A 19037-nucleotide genomic window follows, 5' to 3' on the forward strand; every position below is an offset into this window, starting at 1 on the left:
ACCCGCTTCTTCACACATAAGCCCACGGAACTTGGCCCACCCAGGGGCATGATATTAATGAACCGCAGGAGACAGTGCTTCATTTTTTTTATGGCGTATCCAGGGATCCACAGCGACTACGCTCATAAAATAAAAAAAATGCTTTTTAGTACTGGGGTCCCATTGGGACCCCACCATCAGAGCTAAGGGGTCAGGGTGTTCGTACCCTGGCACCTTTTCTTTTTTTTCACTTTATTTTGGGACTCCACTTCAGCCGAGTCCCAAGATGGCTGACAACACTTCAACGGCTTCTGCTGTTGAAGTGTTAGCAATGCTCACAAAAAAATTTAGCAGGAAAGGGACAAATTGAATAATTATTGCACGCAACCAATATTGACTCTTGGTTCGGAGGGGTAAAACTATTTTCCCTTATTTATTTCATTTAATAATACACAGCAACATCAGAGTCGGAGGAAGACTGCCTATCTATAAACTAATGACACTTAGGTGGACATATATACACTTATATATACATATTTACAATAATACCAGACATGTGGAACAAATAATACATACAATGTCTAAAAAACATGTGCCCTACTCCAACGCTTTATAGGATAGTCACAACAGAACACAGTAAGCGTAGTGATCAACAATTGTATGGTGACCAAGGATCTTGCACCCAGCTGTATACTGCCTTAAATTTCTTTGTACAAGGTAGTAAGTAGTGCTATATAAGTTTAGGAAATCAGTGAATTATTTGCTCAGACTCCTTGAACCCATTAGGAATATGTCGACGCGTTTCGGCCTAACAACTCAAGGCCTCATCAGGACTGTTGGAGAACACTGGCATCACTATAAAAATTGAAAAAAACATTATAAACAACCTCATAAGATCATCTTTTCCACCAACTAACACCAAATGTGACAAGTATCAGTCCCAGAATCACTTTACTCATACATTGTTTGCAGTTCTATATTACTCTTAGACACCAACTGTCGCGCCTTAGTTGTAACTCTCAAATATATAATGTTTCCACAAAGCACGCCACTAAAAGAAATACACCCAGGTGGCTCCAATTATGAGGTATGTAAGCTGAAACATGCAACCCAAGTGACACAACCAAGTTGTAATTCATACCTCTCCATCCGATTAGAGAAAGTGTACGAGCTAGAATACTCAGTTCTCGAGTGCTAAAAACCAAGCAAAAGGACACAGAACGTAACCCGATTAGTCCTCAGTTTACCAACCACAGTGCCATCGGGAATAATGCTGTAAGAACACAAGTCGCGTCTTATCTATCTATTGACGACACTCGTTTCAAATACCGGCATCTGTGTTTTAATTTCGTAATGTTCTGGAAACAACAAAATAGCGAGCGCATAAAAATCTATAGAAGTATAAAGGTGGATATATACGTGTGCTAAATAACCTCCACAGATCATTCGACATGTTCCACGGACACTTACTTCCTATCTTCTGCCAATCCGCACAAGTACGCAATCCTTGTGTAAACATACGAAGATGAAACGCTGCTCCTACTCTTGCGAGAATCACAGGGGCTACGGCTCACCCGAGAGAGGCTTAAAAATGAAGAAACGGGCTACCACTATCCCGCGTCTATATATTCAAATGGCATGATGTAGGCGCCATCTTACAAAATCCGCGTTGATTCTTTCCCGTTATCGAACTAGACAGAAGTCTGATTATGTGCTCGTTTTAAACCATGGAAATCGTGTACTGGGTAATACACACTGCTGTAGCTCAAGACAACACTTCCCAGCAGAGCAGATGCCGGTATTTGAAACAAGTGTCGTCAATAGATAGGTAAGACGCGACTTGTGTTTTTACAGCATTATTCCCGATGGCACTGTGGTTGGTAAACTGAGGACTAATCGGGTTACGTTCCGTGTCCTTTTGCTTGGTTTTTAGCACTCGAGAACTGAGTATTCTAGCTCGTACACTTTCTCTAATCAGATGGAGAGGTATGAATTACAAGTTGGTTGTGTCACTTGGGTTGCATGTTTCAGCTTACATACCTGATAATTGGAGCCACCTGGGTGTATTTCTTTTAGTGGCATGCTTTGTGGAAACATTATATATTTGAGAGTTACAACTAAGGCGCGACAGTTGGTGTCTAAGAGTAATATAGAACTGCAAACAATGTATGAGTAAAGGGATTCTGGGACTAATACTTGTCACATTTGGTGTTAGTTGGTGGAAAAGATGATCTTATGAGGTTGTTTATAATGTTTTTTTCAATTTTTATAGTGATGCCAATGTTCTCCAACAGTCCTGATGAGGCCTTGAGTTGTTAGGCCGAAACGCGTCGACATATTCCTAATGGGTTCAAGGAGTCTGAGCAAATAATTCACTGATTTCCTAAACTTATATAGCACTACTTACTACCTTGTACAAAGAAATTTAAGGCAGTATACAGCTGGGTGCAAGATCCTTGGTCACCATACAATTGTTGATCACTACGCTTACTGTGTTCTGCTGTGACTATCCTATAAAGCGTTGGAGTAGGGCACATGTTTTTTAGACATTGTATGTATTATTTGTTCCACATGTCTGGTATTATTGTAAATATGTATATATAAGTGTATATATGTCCACCTAAGTGTCATTAGTTTATAGATAGGCAGTCTTTCTCTGACTCTGATGATGCTGTGTATTATTAACCCCTTCTGTGCCGCGGACGTAGTGGTTACGTCCTGCGGCACAGTGCTGCTGTGCCGAGGACGTAACCACTACGTCCTCGGCACACAGCCCAGAGGGAGCGCTCTCGCTCCCTCTGTGTGCTTCCCCCCACCCCCCAAAGTCAGGGATGGAAGGGGAAGCCCTTCCCCTTCCACCCCCGACCCCCCCCACCCCCCCATAATGACGTCAGCGCGCGATCGCGCGCTGACTTCATTATGGGGATTTCGCCGCACAGGAAGCCATTTGCTTCCTGTGCGGCGTGGAGAGAAGAGGTGAGTTCCTCTTCCCGGTGGGTGGGGGGTTTGGGCTAAAAAAGCACCGGGGGAAAGGAAAGGCTTTTCCTTTCCCCCGGTGTCTCTTTGAGCATTCCTGCTGCCCGATCGCATTGCGATCGGGCAGCAGGAAGGCCCACTAGACACCAGGGATTTTTTTTTTTTGTTGTTCTTCACCCTTTCTTGTTTGCGGGGAGCGGCCCCTTGGGCAAGGGTCGCTCCCCTTGTGGGGGCAATTAGTTACGGCCATTTCTGCCCCCCTTGGGGGCAGATTGGCCTACTTTTTAGGCGGATCTGCCCCCAAGGGGGGCAGAAACCACTGGATCACCAGGGATTTATATTTTCTGTGCATTTATGTTGGGGGGGGTGCCCCCTTGGGCAAGGGGCACCCCCCCCAAGGGGGCAGAGAACTGTTGGCATTTTCTGCCCCCCTTGGGGGCAGATCGGCCTATTTTTTTTAGGTCCATCTGCCCCCAAGGGGGGCAGAAGCCACTTAGGCACCAGGGATTGTGTGTGTAGTGAATGGGGGGGCGCCCCCTTGGGCAAGGGTCGCTCCCCTTTGGGGGGCATGTCTTTTAGGGCCATTTCTGCCCCCCTTGAGGGCAGATCAGCCTATTATTTTTAGGCTGATCTGCCCCCAAGGGGGGCAGAAACCACTAGAACGCCAGGGATGTTTTTTTATGTGTTTATTTTTGTGGGGGGCGTCCCCTTGGGCACGGGGCGCCCCCCCAAGGGGGGCATTGACCTGTTGGCCATTTCTGCCCCCCCTGGGGGCAGATGGGCCTATTTTTCTAGACCCACCTGCCCCCAAGGGGGGCAGAAGCCACGTAGACACCAGGGATAGTGTGTGTGTGTGTGTGTGTGTTAGTGGATGGGGGGGGGCTTGGGCAAGGGTCGCCCCCTACTTTGGGGGCACATGTACCCAGGCCATTTCTGCACCCCTTGGAGACAGATCAGCCTATTATTTTTAGGCTGATCTGCCCCCAAGGGGGGCAGAAACCACTAGAACGCCAGGGATGTTTTTTTATGTGTTTATTTTTGTGGGGGGGCGTCCCCTTGGGCACGGGGCGCCCCCCCAAGGGGGGCATTGACCTGTTGGCCATTTCTGCCCCCCCTGGGGGCAGATGGGCCTATTTTTCTAGACCCACCTGCCCCCAAGGGGGGCAGAAGCCACGTAGACACCAGGGATAGTGTGTGTGTGTGTGTGTGTTAGTGGATGGGGGGGGGCTTGGGCAAGGGTCGCCCCCCACTTTGGGGGCACATGTACCCAGGCCATTTCTGCACCCCTTGGAGACAGATCAGCCTATTATTTTTAGGCTGATCTGCCCCCAAGGGGGGCAGAAACCACTAGAACGCCAGGGTTTTTTTTTATGTGTTTATTTTTGTGGGGGGGCGTCCCCTTGGGCACGGGGCGCCCCCCCAAGGGGGGCATTGACCTGTTGGCCATTTCTGCCCCCCCTGGGGGCAGATGGGCCTATTTTTCTAGACGCACCTGCCCCCAAGGGGGGCAGAAGCCACGTAGACACCAGGGATAGTGTGTGTGTGTGTGTGTGTGTTAGTGGATGGGGGGGGGCTTGGGCAAGGGTCGCCCCCCACTTTGGGGGCACATGTACCCAGGCCATTTCTGCACCCCTTGGAGACAGATCAGCCTATTATTTTTAGGCTGATCTGCCCCCAAGGGGGGCAGAAACCACTAGAACGCCAGGGATTTTTTTTTATGTGTTTATTTTTGTGGGGGGGCGTCCCCTTGGGCACGGGGCGCCCTCCCAAGGGGGGCATTGACCTGTTGGCCATTTCTGCCCCCCCTGGGGGCATATGGGCCTATTTTTCTAGACCCACCTGCCCCCAAGGGGGGCAGAAGCCACGTAGACACCAGGGATAGTGTGTGTGTGTGTTAGTGGATGGGGGGGGCTTGGGCAAGGGTCGCCCCCCACTTTGGGGGCACATGTACCCAGGCCATTTCTGCACCCCTTGGAGACAGATCAGCCTATTATTTTTAGGCTGATCTGCCCCCAAGGGGGGCAGAAACCACTAGAACGCCAGGGTTTTTTTTTAATGTGTTTATTTTTGTGGGGGGGCGTCCCCTTGGGCACGGGGCGCCCCCCCAAGGGGGGCATTGACCTGTTGGCCATTTCTGCCCCCCCTGGGGGCAGATGGGCCTATTTTTCTAGACGCACCTGCCCCCAAGGGGGGCAGAAGCCACGTAGACACCAGGGATAATGTGTGTGTGTGTGTGTGTTAGTGGATGGGGGGGGGGCTTGGGCAAGGGTCGCCCCCCACTTTGGGGGCACATGTACCCAGGCCATTTCTGCACCCCTTGGAGACAGATCAGCCTATTATTTTTAGGCTGATCTGCCCCCAAGGGGGGCAGAAACCACTAGAACGCCAGGGATTTTTTTTTATTTGTTTATTTTTGTGGGGGGGCGTCCCCTTGGTCACGGGGCGCCCCCCCAAGGGGGGCATTGACCTGTTGGCCATTTCTACACCCCCTGGGGGCAGATGGGCCTATTTTCTTAGGCCCACCTGCCCCCAAGGGGGCAGAAGCCACTTAGGCACCAGGGATAGTGTTGTGTGTGTTTTTTTTGTTTTTTTTTGTTTGAGGGCTGTCCCCTTTGGCAAGGGTCGCTCTCCATGGGGACACAGTACTAAAGGTATTTTTTGGCTTCCTTGGGGCAGACAGGCCTATTTTTTTAGTAGGCCCATCTGCCCCTATGGCAGAATCCACTTAGGCACCGATTTCTAAAATGTTTGATGGTGGGGTGTTTGTCAACTGAAGAAGTCTTTGCATTTGTGATAATAAATGTTTTCCTCCTTTTTGTTCTAGTTCAAAGCTTTTGCTTTATTTGCTGTGGCTCCTTGCGGTTTTGGCGGTGGTTGACCTGCAGTTTGCACAGTTGCATGTTTTAGGTAAGTAAAAACAATTTACTCCAAAGGAGTATTGTTGCCATGCATGAATGACATGTTTGTAGGGGGTGTACTAAATGCAGGATTGTGTGTGAAATTGTCCTTAGGTTTGTGCACAATGATATTTGTTTTGTCTTATTTCTAATTTGCCTTTCTTTCTTTCTTTTTAGTGGGATATCATTGGTGATTGCTGTGTAGTTGCTGGTGAATCAAGCTTTTTCAGGCAAGTGAGCGGTATAGTTTTTGAGTTTGTAACTCTTACTAACAAAGCTACACTTTGTTACTTGTCTTACACAGTGATGGTTGTTGGTGGTGAATTTGTCCAGTTAATTTTAGCAGGAGAGATCATGGCTAGCCGTAGGATGACCGCTCAGCAGGTGGTTGGTATGCTTTTTGAGTCACAGTCTGATCATGACTATGAGACGGACTCTGCATCTGAGGCAGAGGAGGAAGTCAGAGATTCTGGCAGTGATGTTTCTGTTGGAGGGGAATCTTCTGATGATGAAGCCACACTCAGTGCAGATGAAGGTTCTGTTTTAGAGGAGGACATTGATGTGCCAATAGTGCAGCAACCTGGGGCTGAAAGGTTTCCCGTTAGAAGACCTGATGTCTGGGTTGCCCCAAACATGGAGCAGCCAGAGTTGCCTGCCTTTACTGGTCTCCCGGGGTGTAACGCCAATACAGAGAACTTTATGCCTATCAATTTCTTTGAGTTATTCATGGATGATGTGTTTTTGGAAGAGATTGTTGAGCAGACTAATTTGTATGCGGAGCAGCATTTGAGGGACAACGCTGCTAGACTTAGGCCACACTCTAGAGCTGCCCAGTGGATTCCCACAAATTTGGAGGAGATAAAACAGTTTTTGGGTTTGACTTTTTTGATGGGGTTGATAAGGAAGCCGTCACTGGCTTCTTATTGGTCTACTAGTCCCTTGATGGCAACAGCTATATTTCCAGCTACCATGAGTCGTAATCGGTATTTGCTTCTTCTTAGGATGCTGCATTTTGTTGACAATGCATTAGCCTTGCCACGAGATCACCCAGATTCTGACCGTCTTTTTAAGATTAGGCCTGTCCTTGATCATTTTGTAGATCGGTTTTCGGAGGTCTATGTTCCAGGCAAAGAGATAAGTGTGGACGAGTCTTTGGTCCTCTTCAAGGGTCGTTTGGTTTTTAGGCAGTACATTCCTAGCAAAAGGGCACGATATGGAATTAAATTGTATATGCTGTCTGAAAGTAGGACAGGATATGTGTATAGTTTCCGTGTGTACACTGGTAGGGATTCCAATATTGACCCCCCTGGTTGTCCTCCCACTTTTGGAGTTACTGAGAAAATAGTGTGGGATCTTGGTAGACGACTGTTCAACAAAGGTCACCATTTGTATGTAGATAACTTCTACACTGGTGTGCAGTTGTTCAAGGAATTGTTTAGAGTGGACACAGTTGCTTGTGGCACAATCCGTTCTAACCGGAAAGGCTATCCAAGGGAGCTTGTCTGTAAAAAACTTGAGAGGGGACAGTGCTGTGCCTTGCGGAACGAGGAGCTGCTAGCTTTGAAATTTTCAGACAAGAGGGATGTCTACATGCTAAGTACCATCCATGATGAGAGTACTTCCCCTGTGACTGTTTGGGGCCAGGTTGCTGAAGTGCGCAAACCTGTGTGCATTTTAGATTATAATAAGCACATGGGAGGTGTAGATAGAGTTGACCAGAGGTTGGAACCTTATACTGCTATTCGTAAGTCTTATGTTTGGTATAAGAAGTTAGCACTTCACCTCTTCCACTTAGCAACCTTCAATGCTTTTATTGTGTTTAGGGATAGGTCTCCAGACTCAAAGATGACATTTGTGAAATTTCAGGAGTCAGTGATAGAGAGCCTTATTGTGGTGGAACAGGCCAGAGTTCCTAGAGAAGCAGTGGTGGAGGATGTGGCTAGATTGAAAGATCGCCACTTTGCTGAGCACATTCCTCCCACACCCAAAAAAGACTTTCCAGCTAAGAAATGTAGAGTGTGTTTTCGAAGAGGTATCCGGAGGGAGTCTCGAATGTACTGCCCAGATTGTCCTTCAAAGCCTGGGCTGTGTGTCGGTGCTTGTTTTAAGAATTACCACACCCAGAAGAATTTCTGGGAACAACCATGAGTGTAAACTCATGTCTGTTTTGTATTTTCATGTGTTTAGTTTCATGGTTAGCATTTCTGTCATGTTCTTAGTTAGAGCTTTTGTGTTTGTTGTTTTGTAATTCTTTCTACTTAGTTAGGGGTTCCTCTGTTTAAAAAAAAAAAATATATGATGCCATTGTGTGTGGAGTGGGGCTTGGCTGAGACTGTACATATTGACTTGATGTTGGCTACTGCAACATACTGCCAGCCAAACACCAGTCCACACACTCCCATTAGCTGGTGTGATTGTTGTATCAGGCATGTGGGCGTATGTAAGTGATGGGCCCTTGAGTGGCACTGTCTGTCGATGTGAGTGTTGTAATGTGCTGGGCCCGTGGCTGGCGGTGTGAATGGCCTTGTGTGTGTCATGTATGAAAGTTGTGTGAATGGACTGTAAAGCGGTTGGTGCCTTGTCGCGGCTTTACAGCTCACGAGCTGTGAGTCATTGGTTCAGTTTTTTGCATTTCAGTTACTAACAGTGCTTTTCATTTTTGTGAAAGCTCTTGTTAGTAAAATTTGATCCACTGAACCATCACTCACCCTCGTGCCAAATCCAACCAGTATGCGTGGTAAAAATGACCAAACCTGCTCCGCTGTAATCAGGCGTCGCAGCACACCTATGACACGCTAGGTGCCTCAGGTGGGACCCCGATGATGAAGCATGCCAGCAACTTGGTTGGTGGGTGAGGGGTCTTTTTCACATAACCTAAGTGTGTTTCTTTTCAAAATTTTAGTGTTTGGCACATCACGGACGTATGTGGGCACATCAAAACGATATATTACAAAACTACCTGTGTTTGGGGGGGGAGAGGGCACCTATGTTTTTGGTCCTGTGTGCGGCCTTCATCTAGGGAAACCTACCAAACCCAGACATTTTTTAAAACTAGACACCCCAAGGAGTCCAGGGAGGAGTGGCTTGCGTGGATCCCCCAACATTTTCTTACCCAGACTCCTCTGTAAACCTCAAAATGTGCTTAAAAAAAGCATATTTTCCTGACTTTTCTTCGTACGATCACCACTCCAGCACAAAATTCCTACTCCCCAGTGTTCCCCTCAGTCTCCCAAATAAAATGACACCTCACGTATGTGGGTCCCCAAAGCAGAGTCAGTCTAAAGATGTATAAAAGAATATGTCCTTATAAACTCGCAGTACTATCCCCTGTATCTCTACAAGTTTTGGGCCTTATTCTGTTGGAGGCACCTGGCCCACCCACACAAGTGAGGTATCATTTTTATCGGGAGACTTGGGGGAACGCTGGGTGGAAGGAAATTTGTGGCTCCACTCAGATTCCAGAACTTTCTGTCACCGAAATGTGTGAAAAATGCGTTTTTTTAGCCAAAATTTGAGGTTTGAAAAGGATTCTGGGTAACAGAACCTGGTCAGAGCCCCTCAAGTCACCCCATCTTGGATTCCCCTAGCTCTCTAGTTTTCAGAAATGCACAGGTTTGGTAGGTTTCCCTAGGTGCTGGCTGAGCTACAGGCCAAAAACTACAGGTAGGCACTGTTTTCAATGAAAAAATGTGATGTGTCCACGCTGCGCTTTGGGGCGTTTCCTGTCGCGGGCGCTAGGCCTACCCACACAAGTGAGGTATCATTTTTATCGGGAGACGTGGGGGAACGCTGGGTGGAAGGAAATTTGTGGCCCCTCTCAGATTCCAGAACTTTCTGCCACAGAAATGTGAGGAACATGTGTTTTTTTAGCCAAATTTTGAGCTTTGCAAAGGATTCTGGGTAACAGAACCTGGTCCGAGCCACACAAATCACCCCATCTTGGATTCCCCTAGGTCTCTAGTTTTCAGAAATGCACAGGTTTGGTAGGTTTCCCTAGGTGGCGGCTGAGCTAGAGGCCAAAATCTACAGGTAGGCACTTTGCTAAAAACAGGTCTATTTTCTGAGATGTGTCCACGTTGCGCTTTGGGGCGTTTCCTGTCGCGGGCGCTAGGCCTACCCACACAAGTGAGGTATCATTTTTATCGGGAGACGTGGGGGAACGCTGGGTGGAAGGAAATTTGTGGCCCCTCTCAGATTCCAGAACTTTCTGCCACAGAAATGTGAGGAACATGTGTTTTTTTAGCCAAATTTTGAGCTTTGCAAAGGATTCTGGATAACAGAACCTGGTCCGAGCCACACAAATCACCCCATCTTGGATTCCCCTAGGTCTCTAGTTTTCAGAAATGCACAGGTTTGGTAGGTTTCCCTAGGTGGCGGCTGAGCTAGAGGCCAAAATCTACAGGTAGGCACTTTGCTAAAAACAGGTCTATTTTCTGTGATGTGTCCACGTTGCGCTTTGGGGCGTTTCCTGTCGCGGGCGCTAGGCCTACCCACACAAGTGAGGTATCATTTTTATCGGGAGACGTGGGGGAACACTGGGTGGAAGGAAATTTGTGGCTCCTCTCAGATTCCAGAACTTTCTGCCACAGAAATGTGAGGAACATGTGTTTTTTTAGCTAAATTTTGAGCTTTGCAAAGGATTCTGGGTAACAGAACCTGGTCCGAGCCCCGCCAGTCACCCCTCCTTGGATTCCCCTAGGTCTCTAGTTTTCAGAAATGTACAGGTTTGGTAGGTTTCCCTAGGTGCCGGCTGAGCTAGAGGCCAAAATCTACAGGTAGTCACTTCGCAAAAAACACCTCTGTTTTCTTCCAAAATTTTGGTGGTGTCCACGTTGCGCTTTGGGGCGTTTCCTGTCGCGGGCGCTAGGCCTACCCACACAAGTGAGGTATCATTTTTATCGGGAGACGTGGGGGAACGCTGGGTGGAAGGAAATTTGTGGCCCCTCTCAGATTCCAGAACTTTCTGCCACAGAAATGTGAGGAACATGTGTTTTTTTAGCCAAATTTTGAGGTTTGCAAAGGATTCTGGGTAACAGAACCTGGTCCGAGCCACACAAATCACCACATCTTGGATTCCCCTAGGTCTCTAGTTTTCAGAAATGCACAGGTTTGGTAGGTTTCCCTAGGTGGCGGCTGAGCTAGAGGCCAAAATGTACAGGTAGGCACTTTGCTAAAAACAGGTCTATTTTCTGTGATGTGTCCACGTTGCGCTTTGGGGCGTTTCCTGTCCCGGGCGCTAGGCCTACCCACACAAGTGAGGTATCATTTTTATCGGGAGACGTGGGGGAACGCTGGGTGGAAGGAAATTTGTGGCTCCTCTCAGATTCCAGAACTTTCTGCCACAGAAATGTGAGGAACATGTGTTTTTTTAGCTAAATTTTGAGCTTTGCAAAGGATTCTGGGTAACAGAACCTGGTCCGAGCCCCGCCAGTCACCCCTCCTTGGATTCCCCTAGGTCTCTAGTTTTCAGAAATGTACAGGTTTGGTAGGTTTCCCTAGGTGCCGGCTGAGCTAGAGGCCAAAATCTACAGGTAGTCACTTCGCAAAAAACACCTCTGTTTTCTTCCAAAATTTTGGTGGTGTCCACGTTGCGCTTTGGGGCGTTTCCTGTCGCGGGCGCTAGGCCTACCCACACAAGTGAGGTATCATTTTTATCGGGAGACGTGGGGGAACGCTGGGTGGAAGGAAATTTGTGGCCCCTCTCAGATTCCAGAACTTTCTGCCACAGAAATGTGAGGAACATGTGTTTTTTTAGCCAAATTTTGAGCTTTACAAAGGATTCTGGGTAACAGAACCTGGTCCGAGCCCCGCCAGTCACCCCTCCTTGGATTCCCCTAGGTCTCTAGTTTTCAGAAATGCACAGGTTTGGTAGGTTTCCCTAGGTGGCGGCTGAGCTAGAGGCCAAAATCTACAGGTAGGCACTTTGCTAAAAACAGGTCTGTTTTCTGTGATGTGTCCATGTTGCGCTTTGGTGCGTTTCCTGTCGCGGGCGCTAGGCCTACCCACACAAGTGAGGTATAATTTTTATCGGGAGACGTGGGGGAACGCTGGGTGGAAGGAAATTTGTGGCTCCTCTCAGATTCCAGAACTTTCTGCCACAGAAATGTGAGGAACATGTGTTTTTTTAGCCAATTTTTGAGCTTTGCAAAGGATTCTGGGTAACAGAACCTGGTCCGAGCCCCGCCAGTCACCCCTCCTTGGATTCCCCTAGGTCTCTAGTTTTCAGAAATGTACAGGTTTGGTAGGTTTCCCTAGGTGCCGGCTGAGCTAGAGGCCAAAATCTACAGGTAGTCACTTCGCAAAAAACACCTCTGTTTTCTTCCAAAATTTTGGTGGTGTCCACATTGCGCTTTGGGGCGTTTCCTGTCGCGGGCGCTAGGCCTACCCACACAAGTGAGGTATCATTTTTATCGGGAGACGTGGGGGAACGCTGGGTGGAAGGAAATTTGTGGCCCCTCTCAGATTCCAGAACTTTCTGTCACAGAAATGTGAGGAACATGTGTTTTTTTAGCCAAATTTTGAGCTTTACAAAGGATTCTGGGTAACAGAACCTGGTCCGAGCCCCGCCAGTCACCCCTCCTTGGATTCCCCTAGGTCTCTAGTTTTCAGAAATGCACAGGTTTGGTAGGTTTCCCTAGGTGGCGGCTGAGCTAGAGGCCAAAATCTACAGGTAGGCACTTTGCTAAAAACAGGTCTGTTTTCTGTGATGTGTCCATGTTGCGCTTTGGTGCGTTTCCTGTCGCGGGCGCTAGGCCTACCCACACAAGTGAGGTATCATTTTTATCGGGAGACGTGGGGGAACGCTGGGTGGAAGGAAATTTGTGGCTCCTCTCAGATTCCAGAACTTTCTGCCACAGAAATGTGAGGAACATGTGTTTTTTTAGCCAATTTTTGAGTTTTGCAAAGGATTCTGGGTAACAGAACCTGGTCCGAGCCCCACCAGTCACCCCTCCTTGGATTCCCCTAGGTCTCTAGTTTTCAGAAATGTACAGGTTTGGTAGGTTTCCCTAGGTGCCGGCTGAGCTAGAGGCCAAAATCTACAGGTAGTCACTTCGCAAAAAACACCTCTGTTTTCTTCCAAAATTTTGGTGGTGTCCACGTTGCGCTTTGGGGCGTTTCCTGTCGCGGGCGCTAGGCCTACCCACGCAAGTGAGGTATCATTTTTATCGGGAGACTTGGGGGAACGCTGGGTGGAAGGAAATTTGTGGCTCCTCCCAGATTCCAGAACTTTCTGCCACAGAAATGTGAGGAACATGTGTTTTTTTTAGCCACTTTTTGAGCTTTGCAAAGGATTCTGGGTAACAGAACCTGGTCCGAGGCCCGCCAGTCACCCCTCCTTGGATTCCCCTAGGTCTCTAGTTTTCAGAAATGCACAGGTTTGGTAGGTTTCCCTAGGTGGCGGCTGAGCTAGAAGCCAAAATCTACAGGTAGGCACTTTGCTAAAAACAGGTCTGTTTTCTGTGATGTGTCCACGTTGCGCTTTGGGGCATTTCCTGTCGCGGGCGCTAGGCCTACCCACACAAGTGAGGTATCATTTTTATCGGGAGACGTGGGGGAACGCTGGGTGGAAGGAAATTTGTGGCTCCTCCCAGATTCCAGAACTTTCTGCCACAGAAATGTGAGGAACATGTGTTTTTTTTAGCCACTTTTTGAGCTTTGCAAAGGATTCTGGGTAACAGAACCTGGTCCGAGCCCCGCCTGTCACCCCTCCTTGGATTCCCCTAGGTCTCTAGTTTTCAGAAATGTACAGGTTTGGTAGGTTTCCCTAGGTGCCGGCTGAGCTAGAGGCCAAAATCTACAGGTAGTCACTTCGCAAAAAACACCTCTGTTTTCTTCCAAAATGTTGGTGGTGTCCACGTTGCGCTTTGGGGCGTTTCCTGTCGCGGGCGCTAGGCCTACCCACGCAAGTGAGGTATCATTTTTATCGGGAGACTTGGGGGAACGCTGGGTGGAAGGAAATTTGTGGCTCCTCCCAGATTCCAGCACTTTCTGCCACAGAAATGTGAGGAACATGTGTTTTTTTTAGCCAATTTTTGAGCTTTGCAAAGGATTCTGGGTAACAGAACCTGGTCCGAGCCCCGCCAGTCACCCCTCCTTGGATTCCCCTACGTCTCTAGTTTTCAGAAATGCACAGGTTTGGTAGGTTTCCCTAGGTGGCGGCTGAGCTAGAGGCCAAAATCTACAGGTAGGCACTTTGCTAAAAACAGGTCTGTTTTCTGTGATGTGTCCACGTTGCGCTTTGGGGCGTTTCCTGTCGCGGGCGCTAGGCCTACCCACACAAGTGAGGTATCATTTTTATCGGGAGACGTGGGGGAACGCTGGGTGGAAGGAAATTTGTGGCTCCTCTCAGATTCCAGAACTTTCTGCCACAGAAATGTGAGGAACATGTGTTTTTTTAGCCAATTTTTGAGCTTTGCAAAGGATTCTGGGTAACAGAACCTGGTCCGAGCCCCGCCAGTCACCCCTCCTTGGATTCCCCTAGGTCTCTAGTTTTTAGAAATGCACAGGTTTGGTAGGTTTCCCTAGGTGGCGGCTGAGCTAGAGGCCAAAATCTACAGGTAGGCACTTTGCTAAAAACAGGTCTGTTTTCTGTGATGTGTCCACGTTGCGCTTTGGGGCGTTTCCTGTCGCGGGCGCTAGGCCTACCCACACAAGTGAGGTATCATTTTTATCGGGAGACGTGGGGGAACGCTGGGTGGAAGGAAATTTGTGGCTCCTCTCAGATTCCAGAACTTTCTGCCACAGAAATGTGAGGAACATGTGTTTTTTTAGCCAAATTTTGAGGTTTGCAAAGGATTCTGGGTAACAGAACCTGGTCCGAGCCCCGCCAGTCACCCCTCCTTGGATTCCCCTAGGTCTCTAGTTTTCAGAAATGCACAGGTTTGGTAGGTTTCCCTAGGTGGCGGCTGAGCTAGAGGCCAAAATCTACAGGTAGGCACTTTGCTAAAAACAGGTCTGTTTTCTGTGATGTGTCTACGTTGCGCTTTGGGGCGTTTCCTGTCGCGGGCGCTAGGCCTACCCACACAAGTGAGGTATCATTTTTATCGGGAGACTTGGGGGAACATAGAATAGCAAAACAAGTGTTATTGCCCCTTGTCTTTCTCTACATTTTTCCCTTCCAAATATAAGACAGTGTGTAAAAAAGACGTCTATTTGAGAAATGCCCTGTAATTCACATGCTAGTATGGGCACCCCGGAATTCAGAGATGTGCAAATAACCACTGCTTCTCAACAGCTTATCTTGTGCCCATTTTGGAAATACAAAGGTTTTCTTGATAGCTATTTTTTACTCTTTATATTTCAGCAAATGAATTGCTGTATACCCGGCATAGAATGAAAACCCACTGCAGGGTGCAGGTCATTTATTGGCTCTGGGTACCTAGAGTTCTTGATGAACCTACAAGCCCTATATATCCCCGCAACCAGAAGAGTCCAGCAGACGTAACGGTATATTGCTTTCGAAAATCTGACATTGCAGGAAAAAGTTACAGAGTAAAACTTAGAGAAAAATTGATGTTTTTTTCACCTCAATTTCAATATTTTTCTTTTTCAGTTGTTATTTTCTGTAGGAAACCCTTGTATAATCTACACAAATTACCCCTTGCTGAATTCAGAATTTTGTCTACTTTTCAGAAATGTTGCGGTTTATGGGATCCAGCGTTGGTTTCATGCCCATTTCTGTCACTGACTGGAAGGAGGCTGAAAGCACAAAAAATCGTAAAAATGGGGTATGTCCCAGTAAAATGCCAAAATTGGGTTGAAAAATTGGGTTTTCTGATTAAAGTCTGCCTGTTCCTGAAAGCTGGGAAGCTGGTGATTTTATCACCGTAAACCCTTTTATGATGCCCTTTTCAGGGAAAAAACCACAAGCCTTCTTCTGCAGCCCATTTTTCCCATTTTTTTAAAAAAAACGAAATTTTCACTGTTTTTTGGCTAATTTCTTGGCCTCCTTCTGGGGAACCCACAAAGTCTGGGTACCTCTAGAATCCCTAGGATGTTGGAAAATAAGGACGCACATTTGGCGTGGGTAGCTTATGTGAACAAAAAGTTATGAGGGCCTAAGCGCGAACTGCTCCAAATAGCCAAAAAAAGGCTCGGCACAGGAGGGGGAAAAGGCCTGGCAGCGAAGGGGTTAAATGAAATAAATAAGGGAAAATAGTTTTACCCCTCCGAACCAAGAGTCAATATTGGTTGCGTGCAATAATTATTCAATTTGTCCCTTTCCTGCTAACTTTTTTTGTGAGCATTGTCAAGGTAATATCCTAAGCAGGCGAGGGTTATAGGATACCTCCCCCCCTCTTTTTCGGTTAGGTTGAAGTGTTATCAGCCAATGAGATCTCTGCATGAGATTCGGAGGGGTCGGACCCTTTGTGTCCCCAGATACACAAATTTGTTTTCCCCTTAATTTCTCAAGAACCACTGAACGGAATTACACCAAAACACGAAAAACACTCTTTCTGGGCCAAGACCTACCTACCTTCTTGCCGAATTTGGTGTAATTCCATCCAGTAATTTTTGCTCTACTGCTGTTCAAAATCCACATCGAAAAATTAATGGGAAAAGTGAGTTTTGGGGCTCCCCTGTTTATCTCCCCACCTCCCCCCCCCCAAGACAGATCGCCCTGAAACTTTCCAGGCAGCAACTGATGGGACTGGAAAATATTTTTTGAACGTTTTGTGAAGATTCATCAAGCAACACCAAAGATATAGGCAAGTTAAAAAATGCTTTTTATAGAAACTAAGGGGGTCATTCCGACCCCGGCGGGCGGCGGGCGCCGCCTGCCGGGCGGAGACCACCAGAAGACCGCACTGCGGTCAAATGACCGCGGCGGTCATTCTGACTTTCCCGCTGTGCGGGCGGGCGACCGCCAAAAGGCCGCCCGCCCACCTAGCGGGAAAGCCCCAGCAACGATGAAGCCGGCTCCGAATGTAGCCGGCGGAGTTGCTGGTGTGCGAAGGGTGCAGTGGCATCCGTCGCGATTTTCAGTGTCTGCTTTGCAGACACTGAAAATCAGAATGGGGCCCTGTTAGGGGGGCCCTGCAGTGCCCATGCCAGTGGCATGGGCACTGCAGGGGCCCCCAGGGGCCCCACGACACCCGTTCCCGCCAGCATGTTCCTGGCGGTGTAAACCGCCAGGAACAGGCTGGCGGGAAGGGGGTCGGAATCCCCATGGCGGCGCTACTTGCAGCACCGCCGTGGAGGATTCCCTGGGGCAGGGGAAAACCGGCGGTTCCCCTTTTCTGACTGCGGCTTTACCGCTGCGGTCAGAATTGCCCCAGAAGCACCGCCAGCCTGTTGGCAGTGCTTCCTCCGTCCCCGGCCCTGGCGGTCCATGACCGCCAGGGTCAGAATGAGGCCCTAAGTCCTAACTGTAACTACCTAGTGGCAACTGCCATTAGATAAGATATATATATATATATATATATATATATATATATATATAGAGAGAGAGAGAGAGAGAGATAGATAGATAGATATAGATATATAGATATCTTACCTAGTGTACATACACCGGGCTTTAAAGTGTGGACATCAGAGACAGAGAATTCCTTTGAAGTATACATGAGTCCATGGGAAAAGAAACCTGAACATTCAGCAGTCCTGCTGGAGATGTTGCCTTAAACGATCTTGAAGAAAGGATTCCACTGACTGCTGAAGAGATAATGGAGGAATTTATGCATTAATAAAAGGCTGCCAAGAAGGGGAGGATTTAAAGGGACTTATTTTGGTAGAACTGAACACTGGACTATGGTAGCCTTCCTAGGCCATGGAGAGTTGTGGTAGGCAGCTGGAGCAGGCTATAAGTGACTATGAAAGACGGACAAATTGAAGTAGCACCTGAGACAGGTTGGGGCTAAGGTAAAATTCCAAACGGAGTCGTTAGTTTATTATAAGAAACATCAATGCATTTGACTGCTTCACGTCGAAGTTAAGCATAACCCTGTTTGCCAGTTATAATTCAAAATTCGGACAAGATCACTGCTTTGACCTAAAGTAAGCTTTCTTTTGTTTTGGGTGGATGGCCTTAGCCTATGGCCCAAGGAAGATTCCCCCTTTCCATGGCCAGTGCACACAAGTGTGGTGCCTGCCTAGCTGTGCTATTGTATTCCCTTCTCTACTCAGCTGGATGCATGTGCCTGCCTTGTTGTAGCCAAAAGGGCCGGGATGGAGCAAGTATACCCTCTCCGAAGTTTCAAATATCATCAGACTTCCTGTGCCAACCTGTTCTGGAGTGCCAGAGTAAAGCAACCAGGGGCTATTGGGCTCAAATTGTAACAAATAAAGGCTTTTACTTATGTTCTTCACTGGGGCTAGTGGGTATGACGAGGGCCTGCACGCACTTGCCATTAAGCAGATAACCCAGGAGCATGATTAGGTGATGCAGAATATACTCTTAGCAGGGGCTTTTATGAGCTAAAGGACATCATCATATCACTCGACTTCTCCTCCCTCATGAACCGGAGATGTTCCTTGTGCAACTCGGAGATGTCATGGACATTTTCCAGGGTGTGGTTGTGCCTCTCCATTACTTCAGTTTGATCCTGGAGGTGGGTGTCTATGTTCTCTTGATGGGTGGAGATGGACAACATGCACCATATTTGTCCTACTGGCTAGGTCACACAAAGTCTTGCTGTTTAAAGAGTTCCTCCTCTCAAAAGAAAGACCTTGCACATTTTATCCTCCACACATGCAGGTATGTTACACTCCTCCACCTTGCTGTAGGCGATAAGAGTTGACTCCTAGAATGTTGCAACATAGAAACTACAGTACAAGAGAGACCCATTGTTCGGCATGAGAATTATTTAGTGTGGAAGTCAATAGTGGCAGGATGGTCTTCAAGGCTTACTGGGAGATGGAGATTGTGTGCTGAGGTATTTGAGTCTTGTAGAGCTGAGACCGGTATCCAACGCCTTATTTCTTGTGGCATCTGCTAAGCGGTTGTAGATACATAGGGGGTCACCGCCGGGGCCAGGGTCGGTGGGAGCACCGCCGACAGACCGGCGGTGCCCCGCAGGGCATTCTGACTGCGTCGGTTCGGCCGCGGTCAGATTCGGGAAATTTCCCGCTGCCCAGCAGAATCCTCCATGGCGGCGGAGCGCGCTCCGCCGCCATGGGGATTCTGACACCCCCTACCGCCATCCTGTTCCTGGCGGGTCTCCCACCAGGAACAGGATGGCGGTACGG

This window comes from Pleurodeles waltl, chromosome 3_1, assembly GCF_031143425.1.
Source record: "Pleurodeles waltl isolate 20211129_DDA chromosome 3_1, aPleWal1.hap1.20221129, whole genome shotgun sequence".
In the NCBI taxonomy this organism is placed as follows: Eukaryota; Metazoa; Chordata; class Amphibia; order Caudata; family Salamandridae; genus Pleurodeles; species Pleurodeles waltl.